General features: G+C 39.0%; 1 protein-coding gene across 1 annotated transcript in view; it reads right to left on the bottom strand.

Annotated features, from left to right (window-relative positions):
- LOC128664592 (adhesion G protein-coupled receptor E1-like) overlaps positions 1 to 20484 on the bottom strand; it is a 146495-nt gene that overhangs the window by 7160 nt on the left and 118851 nt on the right. The window lies entirely within an intron of this gene.

Genomic DNA, 20484 nt, shown 5'->3' with positions numbered 1-20484 from the left:
CAGGCACTGAAACGCACACGTGTGAAGGAAACTGACTGCTATTATTTCACAGTCAAAAAAGTGTTGTTTTTTTAAATGTGCACTACTGTTACAACAGATATGAGTTGCACAGGGGTGACACTGTGCCCTGGCAGGCACTGAAATGCACACGTGTGAAGGAAACTGACTGCTATTATTTAACACAGTCAAAAATGTGTTTTTTTTTTTTTTTTTTAAATGTACACTACTGTTACACCAGATATGAGTTGCACTGGGGTGACACTGTGCCCTGGCAGGCAGGCACTGAAACGCACACGTGTGAAGGAAACTGACTGCTATTATTTAACACAGTCAAAAAAGTGTTGTTTTTTTTAAATGTACACTACTGTTACACCAGATATTAGTTGCACTGGGGTGACACTGTGCCCTGGCAGGCAGGCACTGAAACGCACACGTGTGAAGGAAACTGACTGCTATTATTTAACAGAGTCAAAAAACTGTTGTTTTTTTAAATGTACACTACTGTTACACCAGATATGAGTTGCACTGGGGTGACACTGTGCCCTGGCAGGCAGGCACTGAAACGCACACGTGTGAAGGAAATTGACTGCTATTATTTAACACGGTCAAAAAAGTGTTGTTTTTTTAAATGTACACTACTGTTACACCAGATATGAGTTGCACTGGGGTGACACTGTGCCCTGGCAGGCACTGAAACGCACACGTGTGAAGGAAACTGACTGCTATTATTTAACACAGTCAAAAAACTGTTGTTTTTTTTAAATGTACACTACTGTTACACCAGATATGAGTTGCACTGGGGTGACACTGTGCCCTAGCAGGCACTGAAACGCACACGTGTGAAGGAAACTGACTGCTATTATTTAACACAGTCAAAAAAGTGTTTTTTTTTTTAAATGTACACTACTGTTACACCAGATATGTGTTGCACTGGGGTGACACTGTGCCCTGGCAGGCAAGCACTGAAACGTTGGTGGGTGGGAGCAGACATGGAAGGCGGGTGGGCGGCCATCGATGGCTTACTGATGTGCAGAGGTGGGCGGGGTTGCTGGGGGGCGCGCACAGATATGCGCGCGTGCACGGGGGAGGCGGGCGGGCGCGTGCACGGGGAGGGAGCGGGTGGCAACCATTACACTATGGAACAGTGTGTTTACATTTAGAGGGAGAGAGGGGGAATAAAAATGTTAAAAAAGTTAATCAAAGTGATCTGGGAGGGGGTGGGGGTTTAGTCTTGTGGGGGGAGCTACACTACAGAAAAGTGGGGAAAAAAATAAAAAATATATCTTTTTTTGTAAACTGGGTACTGGCAGACAGCTGCCAGTACCCAATATGGCTCCCAATAATGTAGAGGGGGAGGGTTAGAGAGCTGATTGGGGGGGATCAGGGAGGTTTGGGGCTAAGAGGGATCCTACACAGCAGCATATGTAAATATGCTAAAAAAATTAATACAAAAAATAAAAGATTCCTTTTATTTTAGTACTGGCAGACTTTCTGCCAGTACTTAAGATGGCGAGGACAATTGTGGGGTGGGGGAGGGAAGAGAGCTGTTTGGGAGGGTTCAGGGGGTCTGATGTGTCAGGTGGGAGGCTGATCTCTACACTAAAGCTAAAATTAACCCTGCAAGCTCCCTGCAAGATCCCTAATTAACCCCTTCACTGCTAGACTTCACTGCTAGACATAATACACGTGTGATGTGCAGCGGCATTTAGCAGCCTTCTAATTACCAAAAAGCATTGCCAAAGCCATACATGTCTGCTATTTCTGAACAAAGGGGATCCCAGAGAAGCATTTACAACCATTTGTGCCATAATTAAATAAGCTGTTTGTAAATAATTTCAGTGAAAAACCTAAAATTGCAAAAACAATTATGTTTTTTTAAAATTTGATCGCATTAGGTGGTGAAATGGTGGCATTAAATATACCAAAATGGGCCTAGATCAATACTTTGGGTTGTCTACTACACTACACTAAAGCTAAAATTAACTCTACAAGCTCCCTACATGCTCCCTAATTAACCCCTTCACTGCTGGGCATAAAACACGTGTGGTGCGCAGTGGCATTTAGCAGCCTTCTAATTACCAAAAAGCAACGCCAAAGCCATATAAGTCTGCTATTTCTGAACAAAGGGGATCCAAGAGAAGCATTTACAACCATTTATGCCATAATTGCACAAGTTGTTTGTAAATAATTTCTGTGAGAAACCTAAAGTTTGTGAAAAAATTTGTGAAAAAGTGAACATTTTTTTTTAATTTGATCGCATTTGGCGGTGAAATGGTGGCATGAAATATACCAAAATGGGCCTAGATCAATACTTTGGGATGTCTTCTAAACAAAAATATGTACATGTCAAGGGATATTCAGGTATTCCTGACAGATATCAGGGTTCCAATGTAACTAGCGCTCATTTTGAAAAAAAAGTGGTTTTGAAATAGCTACTTGTATTTATTTCCCTATAACTTGCAAAAAGAGCAAAGAACATGTTAAAATTGGGTATTTCTAAACTCAGGACAACATTTAGAAACTATTTAGCATGGTTGTTTTTTGGTGGTTGTAGATGTGTAACAGATTTTGGGGGTCAAAGTTAGAAAAAGTGTGTTTTTTTCCATTTTTTCCTCATATTATATAATATTTTATTAGTAAATTATAAGATATGATAAAAATAATGGTATCTTTAGAAACCCATTTAGTGGCGAGAAAAACGGTATATAATATGTGCGGGTTCAGTAAATGAGTAAGAGGAAAATTACAGCTAAACACAAACACCGCAGAAATGTAAAAATAGCCCTGGTCCTTAAAGGGCCACTAAACCCAAAATATTTTTTTCATGATTCAGATAGAGAATACAAATGTAAACAACATTACAATTGACTTCTATTATTTATTTTGCTTCATTTTTTAGATATCCTTAGTTGAAGAAAAAGCAATGCACATGGGTGAGCCAATCACACGAGGCTTCTATGTGCAGCAACCAATCAGCAGCTACTGAGCATATCTAGATATGCTTTTCAGCAAAGAATATCAAGAGAATAAAACAAATTAGATAATAGAAGTAAATTAGAAATATGTTTAAAATTGCATTCTCTTTCTAAATCATGAAAGAAAAAATGTGAGTTTAATGTCCCTTTAAGGGAAAGAAATTGAAAAATGGCCTTGTCCTTAAGGGGTTAAATGTACACTACTGTTACACCAGATATGAGTTGCACTGGGGTGACACTGTGCCCTGGCAGGCACTGAAACGCACACGTGTGAAGGAAACTGACCTATTATTTAACACAATCAAAAAACTGTTGTTTTTTTAAAATGTACACTACTGTTACACCAGATATGAGTGGTGGCACTGGGCAAGTGGGCACAGTATACGCTGTGAGCCTGACACACACGCTGGCAGGCAGGCAACTGCAATTAGATTACACAGGAAAAAAACAAAAATCAGACTGATGTTCTAGCCCTAAAAAGGGCTTTTTGGGGTGCTGTCCTTACAGCAGAGATCAGATGAGTCCTTCAGGACTGTAGTGGACACTGAATACACTAGCCTAGCTATCGATTTCCCTATTAAATCAGCAGCAGCTACACTGTCCCTCCTCTCACTAAGAATGCAGCTTCCGAATGAATCTAAAATGGATGCTGTCCAGGAGGTAGGAGGGTCTGGGAGGGAGGGTCTGCTGCTGATTGGCTGGAATGTGTCTGCTGACTGTGAGGTACAGGGTCAAAGTTTGACTCAATGATAACGAATAGGGGGCGGATCGAACATTGCATATGTTCGCCCGGGAACTATTCGCCGGCTAACTATTCGCGACATCACTACTCAAAACTCGTAATCTAGCTGTTGGTATTCTTAGTTGAAAGCTAAAACTAGGTAGGCTCATATGCTAATTTCTTAGACCTTGAAGGCCGGTTGTAATATGAATGCATTTTGACAGTTTTTTCACCACTAGAGCGTGTTAGTTCATGTGTGTCATATAGATAACATTGAGCTCATGCACGTGAAGTTACCTAGGAGTCAGCACTGATTGGCTAAAATGCAAGTCTGTCAAAAGAACTGAAATAAGGGGCAGTTTGCAGAGGTTTAGATACAAGGTAATTACAGAGGTAAAAAGTTTATTATTATAACTGTGTTGGTTATGCAAAACTGGGGAATAGGTAATAAAGATATTTATATATCTTCTTAAACAACAAAAAATATGGTGTTGACTGTCCTTTTAAGCAATTTTCTAATTTACTCCTATTAATTTGTTTTTGTTTTCTAGGTATCTTTATTTGAATGTACGGTTTGGAGCCGGGCCATTTTTGGTTTAGAACCTAGGTAGCACTTGCTGATTGGTGGCTACATTTAGACACCAATCAGCAAGCACTACCCAGGTGCTAAACAAAAAATGGGCCAGCTCCAATGCTTACATTCTTGCTTTTTCAAATAAAGATACCAAGAGAGCGAAGAAAAATTGATAATAGGAGTAAAATAGAAAGTTGCTTAAAATTGCATTTTCTATCTGAATCATGAATGTTTAATTATGACTTGAGTGTTCCTTTAATGTAAATACACAATTTGCTCTAAAAAGTATTTTTTTTTGTCATGCTACATTTAAAATAGTGAAAGGTTCTTGAGATGAAACGTGTGAAGTATTAACGTATTGGCACCTCATCTTTATAACAGAATAGTATTACATGATAGGACATAGCAAAGAAAATGAAAATTTAAGGTATCAATATATGCTTCCTTCTATTTAATACTGATGGTTCTATTTGAGCGCTCATTGAGCTTGTATTACAAACAGTCAGTTAAATGTTATGCTCAGGTTAAGTTCTAACTGCTGTTGTAAAATTTAGAGATTTTTGATATCTAAAGTAAATCATTATTGTTAATAGTATATTAATGAACTACCTACAGTAGTCCACTATTTGTGCAACATCAGCTTATTGCACCCTCCGCTTACAGCACAATAGGCTTAGCAGTTGAGCAATATCTGGCATGAATTTTAGAGGTTGCACCAACAGAAGTCTATTATTTAAGGGATTTGGTGCACTTGTGTTATCCTACATGCAGATGTTAATCTACTCTAGACTACCACTCTAACAATAGAAAAATAACTAATATGAGAGCAAAAATAGAAGCAGTATTTATTCTGCATGAGCAATGTTAATGCACAATAGTGCTATTATTTTTATACTCCACTTATAGTCTAGGCCACTGTGTGTAACGCATGTAATAAAAAACAAACATTAGTACCATCACAGGACCTTGTTTATTTGTGTATCTCTTTGATAAACTGTGAATATGACCAATGGTATTTAGATTTGATCACATGACACATCAAAGTCATTATGAAAAAACATATAAATTGTTTGGGAGAGATGAAAATTGCTGAATCCTCAATACAGGCTCCACTTTTTTCATATACCTGCAATATTTGTCTTCTCTCTAATTTTTGTTATTGAAAAAGTTTATTGGTAATAGGGGTAGGCTGAGGAGAACAGAGGGGCATATTTATCTTTATTTTGAATAAGAGATCTCATTTGGGGATGGATTAAAAACCTCCAATTAAATGCCCCCACCAATTAGCACCCCACCCAAAATACCCTCAGAAATCAATATCTACATAAAGTTCAATAACCCCAGGGACCATTCTCTGGCATCATAAGAATCTACACTTAAGACCACCTATGCTCCAAGTTACAAACCCATCTTAATTAAGGCCTCCCCACCCAGTAGGCACACCTCATCCTAATAAACACATTCATAGGAGGTCTACCCAAATTAACCACAATCCTCAAACCCCAAATGATACTCACCCATAATGAAAATGCACTCACTAATAAACTCCCATATATAAGAACCCCCAACTTAATTAATTCCCACCTTCCAAGAATGTCTCTATAAACAAGGAATTCCCTTTCAAGGAATGATCCACAATGAAGACCACCTTACACACTCATCATAACCACCACACAGCACAAGACCTTTATAAATTATATAGTTGAAAATGAAGATATGACGATACAATGCCCCAATATAAAATGATGAAACAATAAAATATCATTAGTACTATAATTAAAATAGGAATCTACATTTGGTGGGGGTTCTTTGCCCATCCCCGAAAACATTATGACTATCATAAACTGATCCTGAGGGCCAACATTTTCCACTCTTGGGACCACCTACCCTTCAAGGGACCCCATATTATTAACTATTAGTTCCCACTCTTTAGGGATGTCATATCCTAATCAACCCGCACAACCACCAAAGGACCCCACTAATAAACTTCTAATTTAAAATGTCACTTCACTAAATACCATCTTAAAAAGGAAACCCTCACATTAAAAATTCTCTACATGGTTCTTGCTCATATTTTTAATGGGTGAAAATAATTAGAAATGAAGATCCATGAGTTTAATCAAGAATAAAAAGAATGAAGAAACAAAACAAAATCAAAGGCACTAGAATTAATGAAGGAAATTACATTTTGGTTATAATCTCACAAGCAAGTCTTTAGTGTGGAGTTCTAGCTATGTAGAGGTTTTAGCAGTGGATTGGTCTGGCCGTACTTGAAAGTTATGATGATTGGGAAAGTTCATAATCTGGGGTTGTAGTTAAGATGGAGTGTCATTGTGTAACTGTTAATTATAGTGGATTATATTTTGGAAGGGGGAAATACACACACACATACACAGACAGGGGCCAATTTATCAAACAGTCAATCGGCCCCAATGTAGCTGTTTCCTTCAAGCTCACCGGAAACAGCAGTTTAGAAGCAGCTCCTTAACTGAACCGCTGCTCCTTAATTGGATCCGCCGCCTCTGAGCGGCGTACAGCAATCAACCCAATCGAAAACGATTGGGTTGATTGACACCTCCTGCGAATCTGCAGGGGGCGGCATTGCACAAGCAGTTCACTAGAACTGCTTGTGCAATGCTGAATGCTGACAGCGTATGCTGTCTGCATTCAGCAATGTCGGGCGGACATGATACGCTACAGCGTATCATGTCCGCCAGGCATTAATTAATCGGCCCCATAGTCTTTAATAATTTACATTTTTATCTTTATACAATATGTGTGAGGACATAGAAACACAGAGACATTTGATGAAAGTGATGAGATATATCTTACCATTGTTTGAGTTCCAAGCAAAAGACTGAATCCCTATTACAGGGGGAGATAGATTGGCAAAATTGGATAGAAAAGAGGTCTTTTGGAGTCGCGTTACAAACAGGTTACTCTAAAGGAATTAATGAGATTTGGGATTTAAAACTATATACTGGTGTCTGAACAGTCATGGTTCCTGAGGGCCTCTTTCTATACATATATGAATCAAATCCTGTTTTTCATATTGTTGTATGCTTTCTTATCTATTTCCTATATGATCATGTGCCATTGCTTGTCAAATCATTGTTTTTCTCTCTTGTATTCTTTTTGCTTTCCTTCCTTATTGTCCTGTATCTATATTTTTTTAATGCTTTGATCTTTAGAAATATAATTAGTATCTTTTTGTATAATGAATATTTAAACAATGTTGCCAAAATGAAGTGTAGCTATATATTTTTTTGTTTTAGCCTTTTTTTAATGTGGATACATCCATTCTGCTTTATGACAAACAATTGTAATTATATCTTTTACCTCTATGTGTATTACAACCGTGGTCACTTGAGGGTTAATATAAGGTATAAATACTAACAGGAAACACAGTTTTTCATCCCTGATGAAGTGCTTGTAGAAGCAAGAAACGCGTCGGAGTGCAGCTCCTGTGTGTGGGGACTTCTTACTGCGTGTATGCCATGAGATTTTTACTGTAACTTGGAATAAAGATGGAATTTTAACTTTTATCCACTGATGGTGTTGCCTCTAACTCCGTTCTTCTTGCTGGCTTATATTTACAAATGTTAAGGCATTCTTATGTTTATTTCTTTTGTTTGTATATGACACAAATAAGTGGAGAGAAAAAAGCCAAATCTGACACATTCCACGCAAATCTCCGAAAATGGAATAGACATTTTGGTAGCACACCCCTTGGTAAAAATAACTGGAATCAATTGCTTCCTGTAACCATCAATGAGTTTCTTACACCTCTCTACTGGAATTTTGGACCACTCTTCTTTCGCCAACTGCTTCAGGTCTCTCAGATTGGAAGGGTTCATTTTCCCAACTGCTGTTTTGAGATCTCTCCACAGGTGCCCTATGGGATTGAGATCTGGGGCGAGATTACATATGCAAAAATAGACAAAGTCGGGAGCTGCAGTTAAAAACTTCAGAGTCTTTATTTGTATCTTAAAAGCGGTTACAAGTACAGACAAATAAACATACCCTTAGTGTACAAAGCTTACGTGTTTCGGCTGACCTCCGTACTCATAGCTTTCTGACCACCCTCTCACTAATGGGCTATTTAAGAGAGTTAAACTCATCTGATTCGTTAATGAGAAAAAAAGAAAACACAGAGGCGCCAAACATGGCCTAGTATAGCCAGATACCAGATATAACAATTAACAGGGTAGCAATTGGATACTCACAAAGGAGACGCACCCAATGGTGCTATTGAAGCAGACTGGAGCCTCTCAGTGGTCCAGCTCACTGATGTGTCTCACGTATCAGTTGTGGTCCTTGGTGATGGTGATTAACAGGTTCCTGAGTGAACAAAAAATATGCAAACCATAGCCCAGTAACGTTTGTACAAGTGAATGGCAATCTGAGCAATCCTACTTACAAGATCCAAAGCACCTGCAGGTGCATACACTGCAAACTGGAACCAAACAGTCGCCCAGTAGACTGATCCCTCCAGGTGAAAGCAGATTAACTCTCAGGTGCCAATCAAATTTTGAGCAGCATGTAAATGATATAAAGATTGTCCAAAAAGCAAGTGTATTTCTGTAAAAATCTTTATTAGAAAAAGATTTTTACAGAAATACACTTGCTTTTTGGACAATCTTTATATCATTTACATGCTGCTCAAACTTTGATTGGCACCTGAGAGTTAATCTGCTTTCACCTGGAGGGATCAGTCTACTGGGCGACTGTTTGGTTCCAGTTTGCAGTGTATGCACCTGCAGGTGCTTTGGATCTTGTAAGTAGGATTGCTCAGATTGCCATTCACTTGTACAAACGTTACTGGGCTATGGTTTGCATATTTTTTGTTCACTCAGGAACCTGTTAATCACCATCACCAAGGACCACAACTGATACGTGAGACACATCAGTGAGCTGGACCACTGAGAGGCTCCAGTCTGCTTCAATAGCACCATTGGGTGCGTCTCCTTTGTGAGTATCCAATTGCTACCCTGTTAATTGTTATATCTGGTATCTGGCTATACTAGGCCATGTTTGGCGCCTCTGTGTTTTCTTTTTTTCTAGTTACCCATCTTTCAGGAAGACCATCCTAAGACCGAGAGCTGCCTACTACTGTTTTTTTTTTTTTGGACTTACCACTGATTGGGACTATATCTATATCACTTACTGGACTTTATGTTGGTACACTTTTATATATATGTATGTTTCTGTATATATATATCTCTTATAAGTATTAATTTAGTTAACTGATATTGTTTGAACATATGTTTAGTTGTTAGGCTATAGGAGGCGCCCCCTAAGGGCAGTAATACACATTGATGTGTATTACACCCTCATTTCATCCTCTGATTCGTTAATGAGCCATGTTTAAATTAACTGTTTCATTACTGAATTCGTTTAGCCCCAATTGTTACTAGGCTCATTAGCCCTGCTCTCTAAACATTAGAGACAAGCAATACATGTAACACACTATAATATAATACATTGTTTGCAACATTTTAGATTCTGAAAAAAGTTACACTTCTTAACACATTAATTTGCATGCATCAATTATATCCTATAATCGCATACAATTCATCCCATTCCTTAAACAAAATAGCTGTCTATTATTGATAGACTGAAGTGAATAAAGCTGACCAAGGTACTATTGCAATGTGCAGACACTTAATTAAATGCTCATAACTTATATTGCAAAAGAGTCTAAAGTGCGATCTTAAAGTTACTACTTGACCACACAATTATATTCTGAGACGGGTCACTCTTAGGACCTTTTATTAAAGGAAAAAATGCCTTTAAATTATTTTATATTTCAGTGTGTAATGGACTCACTATTATTCAAAAGCTATTAATGAAGTGTAAATAGTGTAATACCTGTTTACTTAAGGAGTACTGTAAAGGAAGGATGTGATGGTTTTGTGAAGTGTAGCTAAATCCCTTAAATGATTTCCCTACTTGGATGAGGCCAAAAGGTACTTATCTTAAACCCCTATCCAACCCAAACAGAAGACACCGGCAATCAGTTATGTCAGATGTACTTCTGCTTGTGAAGGTGGGTATAAATACTATAAACATGTCTCAGAGTTTATATTATCTGTTACCAGGTTCTACAACTACAAATTGATTCTAATTATGTAGACTAATTCCAAAAATTTATTAAATCATAAGAGGAATTTAGTCCCTTTGGGTACCTAGTCTGTAGATGAAAAATCCAGAATATCTCCCTCTTGGCCAGTGCTTGATCCCTGTCTCCCCCTCTCGGTTTTGTATTAACTATTTCGATAATGGTCCATTTAAAGCTCTTGGCTTGTTTTTTATGGACAAAATTGAAATGTTGTACCATGGGGGTGGTCAAGACACCAGCCTTAATATCCAAGAGGTGTTACCTGATGCATATGCATGTTTCTCTGGATGTCATACCTACATTCTGTAAGTTGCAATCTCCACATCCCGCTAGATATATAGTATATCTGCTTCTACAGTTCATACACCTGTCATGATGATATGTCCTGTTTGTTACCTCGCTTTTGAAACCCTCACCTACTGTGACATATTCACAAGTTTACAGGAGTGGTTGTTACATCGGAATACACCCTTGAAGTGTAGCCAAGAGCTTTGCTCGCCCGCTTGTGGTGCTTTGAGCTGAGTGGGTGCCAACATGTTCCCCAGGGAAACTCCTTTCCTAAAGGAACATTTGCAACCTCTTTCTACCGTCTCCACCAAGGCCTCATCTGCCGCTAATAGTCTAAAGTTCTTCTGTACTATGTGGCAGATTTTGTGGTATTGCATACTGTAATCAGTAGTAAAGAAAATCCCTCTGTTACTGTCTCTATTAGATTCTGATTTCTCTAATAGGTTTTGTCTATCAATTGCAGCTACTTCCTGTCTCATCTTCGCAACCACAAATTGATTATAGCCCCTACTTAGTAGGCGGTCTGATAATTGATCAGCCTGTATCTCATACTGCAAAGGGTCACTGCAGTTCCTCTTGAGTCTCGAGAACTGCCCCTTTGCCACTGATCTAAATACTTGTTTCGGATGACTGCTCCTGGCATGGAGAAGGGTGTTGCCAGTTATGGGTTTTCTATATACCACTGTTTCAATTCCCACATTTGGTTTACCAATTAGGGTCAAATCCAAAAAATTAATTTTGGACTTGTCGAGCTCAAAAGTGAGCTCTAATCCCATATCATTGGTATTTAACCAGGCAACAAATTCCACTGCCAAATTTTCCGTACCTCTCCACACCAGGAGCAAGTCATCTATATAACGTTTATAAAAACGTATATACTGTCTGTAGGAGTTTTCACCACCATAGATGCGGGACAGCTCCCACCACCCCATGTAGAGGTTGGCGAAAGAGGGCGAAAACTTTGCGCCCATAGCTGTCCCGCATCTCTGGAGGTAAAAAACACCCTCAAAGGAGAAGTAGTTGTGTGTCAACAGGTACTTAAGCACCCTTAGAATGTAGTTGACAAACTCGTCAGTATAGCCAGTGTCTCTGTACAAAAATAATTTTATAGCCTCCAGACCCCTATCATGGGGTATGGAAGTATAAAGCGCCCTGACGTCAATAGTAAGCCAAATATCTGATTCTTCCCAGTCCAAGTCCTTCATGAGATTCAAAACATGGGTAGTGTCCTGAATGTAACTGGTGAGACCACCCACTAATGGCTGTAGAACACTGTCCAGCCACTGTGAGGTTCTTTCAAGTAATGACCCTATTCCACTTACAATGGGTCTACCCATGACTCCCTCCAGAGACTTATGGACCTTGGGCAGGTGGTTAAATATTGGCATCACAGGATTGTCTACCAGGAGGAAGTCACAGGTAGACTCATCCAAGATCCCCAGATCTTTGCCATTGTCCAAGATTTGTGCCAAATCTTTCTTGAGTGTAGATTGAAATTATATGCGCTATAGGAAAACAACCCAGCTTAACTATGTATTTCCCCTCCAGGAAAAAACAAAAAGTGAGAACAAAGAGAACAAGTATAGTTAAGCGCTAAAAGCGAAGGTTGAAGAGGAGATAAGTAAATCTATAAGTAAATCTATAGTGGACGAAGCAACAGCGTGTTGGGATCTAATAGGGAATTTATATGGATTGGATACTGAAGTAACACTATATATACATATATATATATGCGCTATTAAAATAAAAGAAAGTGAAGGATGCAGATGGATACAATATAAATACAATTTATTAAAACAAAGTGTCAAGCGATATGCAAAGGCAATATATAAGGGCAAAGAATATACTAAAACAAATGTATCTAAAAGTTCAGGGACGTCTCCCTTATTCGTTACTAATAGTAACACTCATAAAAAAGTTAAAAGAGGAACTGGTTCCGTAATAGATTACTTGCGTTTTTAGCAAACAGTGGAGCAGTGTTTCCTGAGATGTCCAGTATAGCAGCGAGGTAACTGGCGGATGTGAGGCCGAGTTGTTTGCGGCTCGGCGTTACCAGATGCTATTGAAAGCGCCTTTTTTATGGCTCCTACATGACCGTTGTGACGTCACTGATGTTGGTTGCGTGTAGCGTTTCTATAGTTACCCCTATTCCGCAAAAGATCGTGGAAGTCCTGGGGGATATTTGTAGTACTTGGCGGTCAAAGTTGATGACTTTAATATAGGAGTATGTGATCCTCAGGTAGTGTAAACTGTGCGGTCGCGATGTAGCGACTCGGGATACGATTAGATGCCTTGGTTGCTAGTAGCAACTGGTGAGTTCTTTTGTGCAGGAACTTGGCGGTCGTACAAATATGACTAATAAGACAAATAAATCTTTGCGGTCGTTTAAAAACAACTAAAAACGACTAAGTGTCTTAAAATAGAGAAACTTGGCGGTCGCTATATAGCGACTGGGGGATCCTTTTTCTTTGCGGTCGTTAGTAACGACTCAGGTGTTCCCAGCAGCAGCTGCACAGGAAGTATTATTAGACGTATTTGTACGACCGCCAAGTTCCTGCACAAAAGAACTCACCAGTTGCTACTAGCAACCAAGGCATCTAATCGTATCCCGAGTCGCTACATCGCGACCGCACAGTTTACACTACCTGAGGATCACATACTCCTATATTAAAGTCATCAACTTTGACCGCCAATTACTACAAATATCCCCCAGGACTTCCGCGATCTTTTGCGGAATAGGGGTAACTATAGAAACGCTACACGCAACCAACATCAGTGACGTCACAACGGTCACATAGGAGCCATAAAAACGGTGCTTTCAATATCATCTGGTAACGCCGAGCCGCAAACAACTCGGCCTCACATCCACCAGTTACCTCGCTGCTATACTGGACATCTCAGGAAACACTGCTCCACTGTTTGCTAAAAACGCAAGTAATCTATTACGGAACCAGTTCCTCTTTTAACTTTTTTATGAGTGTTACTATTAGTAACGAATAAGGGAGACGTCCCTGAACTTTTAGATACATTTGTTTTAGTATATTCTTTGCCCTTATATATTGCCTTTGCATATCGCTTGACACTTTTTTTTAATAAATTGTATTTATATTGTATCCATCTGCATCCTTCACTTTCTTTTATTTTAATAGCGCATATATATATGTATATATAGTGTTACTTCAGTATCCAATCCATATAAATTCCCTATTAGATCCCAACACGCTGTTGCTTTGTCCACTATAGATTTACTTATCTCCTCTTCAACCTTCGCTTTTAGCGCTTAACTATACCAAATCTTTCTTAAACCTGATGGTAGGATCTCCGCCCAGTTTCTGATAGAATTTTTCATTTGCCAGCTGTCTCTCTGCTTCAGCGATAAACTGCGATCTAGACATCACTACAACGGAACCACCCTTGTCCGCATTCCTTATGACCAGGTCTGGGTTTTTTTGTAACTTTTTTAAAACCCTTCTTTCCTTGGCATTCAAATTATGCTGTCCATCTTGGGTGGTCCGGTGTCAGGTCTCTTTCCACCCTCGCCTGAAAAGTCTCCAAGATATTACCCCTACATTGAATGAGTTTAAAATTTGGAACTTTCCCTAAATCTTGGTACACTAGCAACTATGGAATGGTTTTCTACCATTCCCTCTTGCCCCAAATCTTCCATTGTGGCTATGTCACAAGCCTCAGTGAAAGATAGTTTATTCGTATCTGTCCTGTTATAATTATCTACCCTACTAGGGTGTTCAGTATCGTCAGTCTGTCTATTAAAAAATAATTTTTTCAAAGTTAGTCCTCTAATTAATTTGTTTAGATCTATCAATGTGTTGAAAAGGTTGAAGCTTTGTGTAGGAACTAAACCCAAACCTAAATTCAAGACTTTTAATTCCGTCTCAGTAAGTGTATAGTCCGACAGATTTATAACATTGTTACCTATTGGTACTTGTTTCTGAATCTTCCTCTTCTGGTTGGATATCTGTTCTGACCTGAATGTCCCTCCAGTCCTCCTCTTCCTCGCCCCCCCCCCTTCCGGTTTGGTTTTAGGGAGGGAAAAAACCTGTTCTAAACCTAGCCTGTCTTCCTGATCAATACTGGGGGTATCTCTCTGACTTTCCAATTGTGTACTCTCAGAGGTATATTTATAATCCCCCTGCTTTCTGTTGTTTCTTAAGGATGGGCGGGATCTCTCTGGTCTTTGTCTTAGGTCTCACTACTGGATCCTCTACTGAGTTTGGAGTCACCGGGGAGGATCTCCCAACTGTATTATCCCCACCTGATGCCGAGCTCTCATCATATGAATCCGCCTCACTTTCTGAGAAGATAACCTTTTTGTTACCAAAATCATTGTCCTTGTAATCAGTGTTGGAGCCACTTCTATTCTTATTATTCTTATTACTGTTATTGGAGCCTCTGCCCCTTCCTCTTCCTCTAGATCTATTATAGGCTCTACGGCCTTCAGACCTCTCTTTTTTGTTCCAGACAAAATTCTTGTTGTTATCATAATCGGACTGATCCCTTAGATATGTGTTATGCTTAACCTTTATCAACAGAGTCTTAGTTTCTGCAATCGTTTTTTTCAAAATGCCATCATATTTGGCATATTCTAAAGCATTTTTTCTTAAATTTAACTCCACTTGTAGTAGTTCTATTTGTTGGGTTATAGTGTTAAGGTCCTTGGTTTTGAAGTGGACCAAAAGTTGCATTAAACGAAGGGAACAATCCAATAGGATAATGTTCCACTCGTTAATGAACTCCAAATCATCAGTCTGGAAAGTAGGGAACTTATTCACCCTGAGGCCCCTGGGAATACTTTTTAGTTCATGATATTTTTTTAATGTCATAATATCCCACCTAAGCTTATTTTCTTTAATAAGTAGGAATTCCACCTCTTCAAATAATTTAGCAAAGGGTGCCTTTTGGCCTCATCCAAGTAGGGAAATCATTTAAGGGATTTAGCTACACTTCACAAAACCATCACATCCTTCCTTTACAGTACTCCTTAATTAAACAGGTATTACACTATTTACACTTCATTAATAGATTTTGAATAATAGTGAGTCCATTACACACTGAAATATAAAATAATTTAAAGGCATTTTTTCCTTTAATAAAAGGTCCTAAGAGTGACCCGTCTAAGAATATAATTGTGTGGTCAAGTAGTAACTTTAAGATCGCACTTTAGACTCTTTTGCAATATAAGTTATGAGCATTTAATTAAGTATCTGCAGATTGCAATAGTACCTTGGTCAGCTTTATTCACTTCAGTCTATCAATAATAGACAGCTATTTTGTTTAAGGAATGGGATGAATTGTATGCGATTATAGGATATAATTGATGCATGCAAATTAATGTGTTAAGAAGTGTAACTTTTTTCTGAATCTAAAATGTTGCAAACAATATATTATATTATAGTGTGTTACATGTATTGCTTGTCTCTAATGTTTAGAGAGCAGGGCTAATGAGCTTAGTAACATTTGGGGCTAAACAAATTCAGTAATGAAACAGTTAATTTAAACATGGCTCCTTAACGAATCAGATGATTTTAACTCTCTTAAATAGCCCATTAGTGAGAGGGTGGTCAGAAAGCTATGAGTACGGCGGTCAGCCGAAACGCGTAAGCTTTGTACACTAAGGGCATGTTTATTTGTCTGTACATGTAACCGCTTTTAAGATACAAATAAAGACTCTGAAGTTTTTAACTGCAGCTCCGGACTTTGTCTATTTTTGCATCTATGAGCCTATTCCTGTGGAGCTTTGGCAGTTGGTGAATCCCTGGAGGTCTAATCATTCAAGGAGGTGAAGTACAGCTGCAATTTCTCCCTTCTCCCCGTGATCGCTTTACCTGGTAAACGCTCCCCCTCGTAAGCCGGCCACGTCTTCTGACGTCATTCTTCAGAGCCCCGGAGTGAGTGTGTGTGGCGGATGCCTAAGCTGCATGCCGCGGCTGTTAGCTTGTGGGAACGTATTCCAAGCTGAAATATGGCGGAACACTGAGAGCCTAGGTGAGAGGTCTTCAAAACAGTTCAACTCACAGTGGGCAACAGCAGGAAGGCCGTGAATAGAGGGTAAGTCCATAAAGGTTAAGAAGGAGCCGTGGGGACTTTGGGTACATTGGATCTTGTGCGACTTGACACAGCAGTGCATACGGCACAGAACTTTTTCATTTACTTTACTTCACTGGAGGTACTTTTGTGTGACACAAGGGTCTCCCCTTCACGGGGGTTACTAACAGTGAGATTACATATGCGGCGTCATTCGCAAAAACTGGCGTAGCCAGTTTTTATTTTAGTATTGCTATCACATATTCCACACAGCATATAAATGCGGCACATATATTTCACCACCTGTCGCCAGCTAATTTTTCTCCCATAAACTAACATAGAACTGCATCGCAAATCGGTATCATATATTCAGCGCTAGGAATTAAGCGGCGAAAATGAATACATTTTACCCCATTCTCACCTTGCCACACATGGGCAGCAAGCATTGCGCTGAATATATGAGCACTGTAACTCCCTGAAAGTATTAACAAACACCTAACTCATGCGCAATATCTATCTACCTGTCAACCACCATCCCCCACCGCAATAACTAATAAAATATATTAACCCCTAATCCGCCAACCCCCACATTGCAAAATATCTAATTAACCTATTTACCTCTAAACTGCCAACCCCCCACAACCCAATATACCTAAAAAAGTGATTAACCCCTAAACCCCCCCCCACAATGCAATAAACCTAATTACACTATTAACCCCTAAACTGCTAACCTCCCACATCGCAATAAACCTGCAATTTGCATTCCTATTGGCTGAAAAATTCAAATCAGCCAATAAGATGAGAGCTACTGAAATCCTATTGGCTAATTTTAGTAGCTCTAATCCTATTGACTGTTTTCAGCCAATAGGAATGCAAGGTACCCCATATATAAATGGGTACCTTGCATTCAATCTTCAGTGTGCAGCGACGATCGTACTAAGAGGATCCTCCACGCTGGATGGCCCCCGCAGTCGCTGGTCTTGTTCCGTGGTCACCTCGGCTCCGCACCGCTTTTGTCCTGGATGAAGATATAAGAGGTCCCCCGTGCTGGAAGAAGATGTCACGGTGACCTGGAAGAAGACTTCACTGAACTTCAGGAACGGTGAGTATCTATTTGGGGGTTAGACTTAGGCTTTTTTTTATTTTTTGGGGTGGCTTTTTTTTTAGATTATTTTTTATTTTATTTTCATGGGCTTCAAAAGAGCTGATTGCCCTTTTAAGGACAATGCCCATACAAATGCTCCTTTAGGGGCAATGGATAGCTTAGTTTTTTTTAGTGTTAGGTTTTTTTTATTTTGAGGGGTTTGGTGGGTCGGGGTGTTTTACTGTTAGGGGGGACTTAGTACTTTTTTATGTAAAAGAGCTGTTTTACTTAAGGCAATGCCCTACAAAAGGCCCTTTAAAGGGCTATTGGTATTTTAGTATAGATTAGGGGGTGTTTTTATTTTGGGGGTGCTTTTTTATTTTCATAGGGGTATTCGATTAGGTTTAATTTTTTCATTTTTGATTATTTTGTTTATTTTTTTCTGTCATTTTAGACTTTTTTATTTTTTGTGATTTTAGATTTATTTAATTTAATCTTAGTTTTTTTTAAGTTTTTATTAAGGTTGATATGTGAATTATGTTTATTGCGTTGTAGGGGGGTGGTGGATTAGAGGTTAATACATTTATTAGGCAGTTTACGATGTGGGGGGATGGTGGATTTGGGGTTAATACTTCTATTATTAGTTGTGATGTGGGGGGATGGCGGATATAGGGGTTTGACGTGTCGGGTTTACTTTTGGGAGGCGGGTTAACCTTTTACGGGTGATTTAACTTTTTTTTTCTTATGCGCGGGCAGTTTCTAAACTGCCGTAAGTCACTGGCGACTCCAGAAATGTGTATTTAATCACATTTCTTGACATCGCCAGTTTATCCGACTTACAGCAGTATATGAACTGCCGGCACAGTTTATGTAATTCCCTGATGTGCAAGGTGAATTTACGGGTGACCCGGGTTTCAGCAGTTGCACTGAGGTCTGCGCCGCATATGTAATCTTGCTCCTGGACTCATTGCTGGCTAGTTCAGTACCCTCCAGTGCTTTGTCTTAAATCATTTCTGGGTGCTTTTAACGTGTGCTTTGGGTCATTGTCCTTCTGTAAGACCCATGACCTCTGACGGAGACCCAACATTCTAACACTGGGCCCTACATTGCACCACAGAATTCTTCAGTCAAGACATCCAGTGCCTGAAGCAGCAAAGCAGCCCCAAAACATTAGTGAACCTCCACTATGTTTGACTGTAGGGACTGTATCTTTTCTTTAAAAGCTTTATTTCTTTTTTTCTGAAAACAGTAGAATTATGGGCTTTACCAAAAAGCTGTCATTTTGTTTTGTCTGTCCACAGCATATTCTCCCAAAAGGATTTGGCTTCCTTAGGTAAGTTTTAGCAAACTCCAATCTGGCTTTTTTATGTTTCTGTGTCAGCAGTGGGATCCTCCTGGGTCTCCTACCATAGCGTCCATTTTCATTCAGATAGCGACGTATAGTGAAAATGTTGCGCACAGTGGAAACAGGAACATTAAGATCTCTGGAGATGGACTTGCAACCTTAAGATTGTCCATGCTTTTCCACAATTTTTGTTTGCTTATAGTGTGTTTGTAGGTAGCAGCTCTAGGGTCAAAGGGCTGCGAGTCTTGAAGTAGACAGGAACAATTAAATAGATTAAGCTACAGGATCACGTTCATCTGCTATATACATCAAACTTTAACTCATATTTGACTTCCCTCTAGTGGTGGCAGTTGGTATCTACATCGTATCTCTGAATATTTTATTTTCAATCCTTAGTCTGCCGTTTGATATATTTGGGCAAATAGCTCGGGTAACATTTAGACAATGTTATATTCTAATTAGACATGCTGGGGGGGGGGGGGGGGATAGGTAACCTCTCTCTGCCAGCTTCTAGTCTAAAACATATCCATAAAACATAGTAGATAATATATATTTACAACAAACCCAAACATATAAAATTAACCCAGTTTTTTATGTAACAAATAGTCCCGCTGTTGGTTAAATACTTAGGGTAAAATGTATTTCCAGATCCAGAATCTAGCTGAAGACTAAACGGATCCTGAGCAACATAATCTTCCTATATCAGACATATTGATCTCTACATATCAGTAAATAAGTGGCTTAGAATCAGAGCATATAGTTCAGTAAAAATCGCCTACCAGAATATTAACTTGTAAATAATTATAACTATAAAAATAAACCTCGGCATTAGTGCTAGAGAGCAAGGAAAAACATTTCCTGAGCTAATATAAAACTGCATAAAGATAAACATAAGTGGATGTGGTGTGCTGTTGTGGAGATACAGATAACTTTGTTTATCATAAAGTTGCAGCTGAGACTTAGGTAAACCCAAGTTTAAACAGTCAATGGAATCCAGCATTTTGCTTTCACATGTGTCAATAAGTGACCCAAGTCTGCACTAAGAAGTCCAATGTGGGGAAAGATGAGGAGGAGAAGAGGGAAAAAACGCACTTTACACATCAATAAGTCCAACTTTAAGACATTTATAAAGTTCTCTCCAGAATGTAGTATGGGGAGTAACAAAGAAGTACCTTATCCTATACCTGCCTTCTGTGTTGTTACCGCAGCAGGTAAATAAAACTGTGACATCATCGGCAAATAAAAGATATAACTTTTAGAACGTTATGAAACTTAGTTTTGGAGAAAATATAGGTCAGTAGGTTTTAATTAATGTTTATTAACTTTAATATGTT

This window comes from Bombina bombina, chromosome 6 (assembly GCF_027579735.1).
Source record: "Bombina bombina isolate aBomBom1 chromosome 6, aBomBom1.pri, whole genome shotgun sequence".
NCBI classification, from domain to species: Eukaryota; Metazoa; Chordata; class Amphibia; order Anura; family Bombinatoridae; genus Bombina; species Bombina bombina.
The sequence above is the reverse complement of the archived record's forward strand: the minus strand, read 5'-3'. Positions and strand labels throughout refer to the sequence as shown.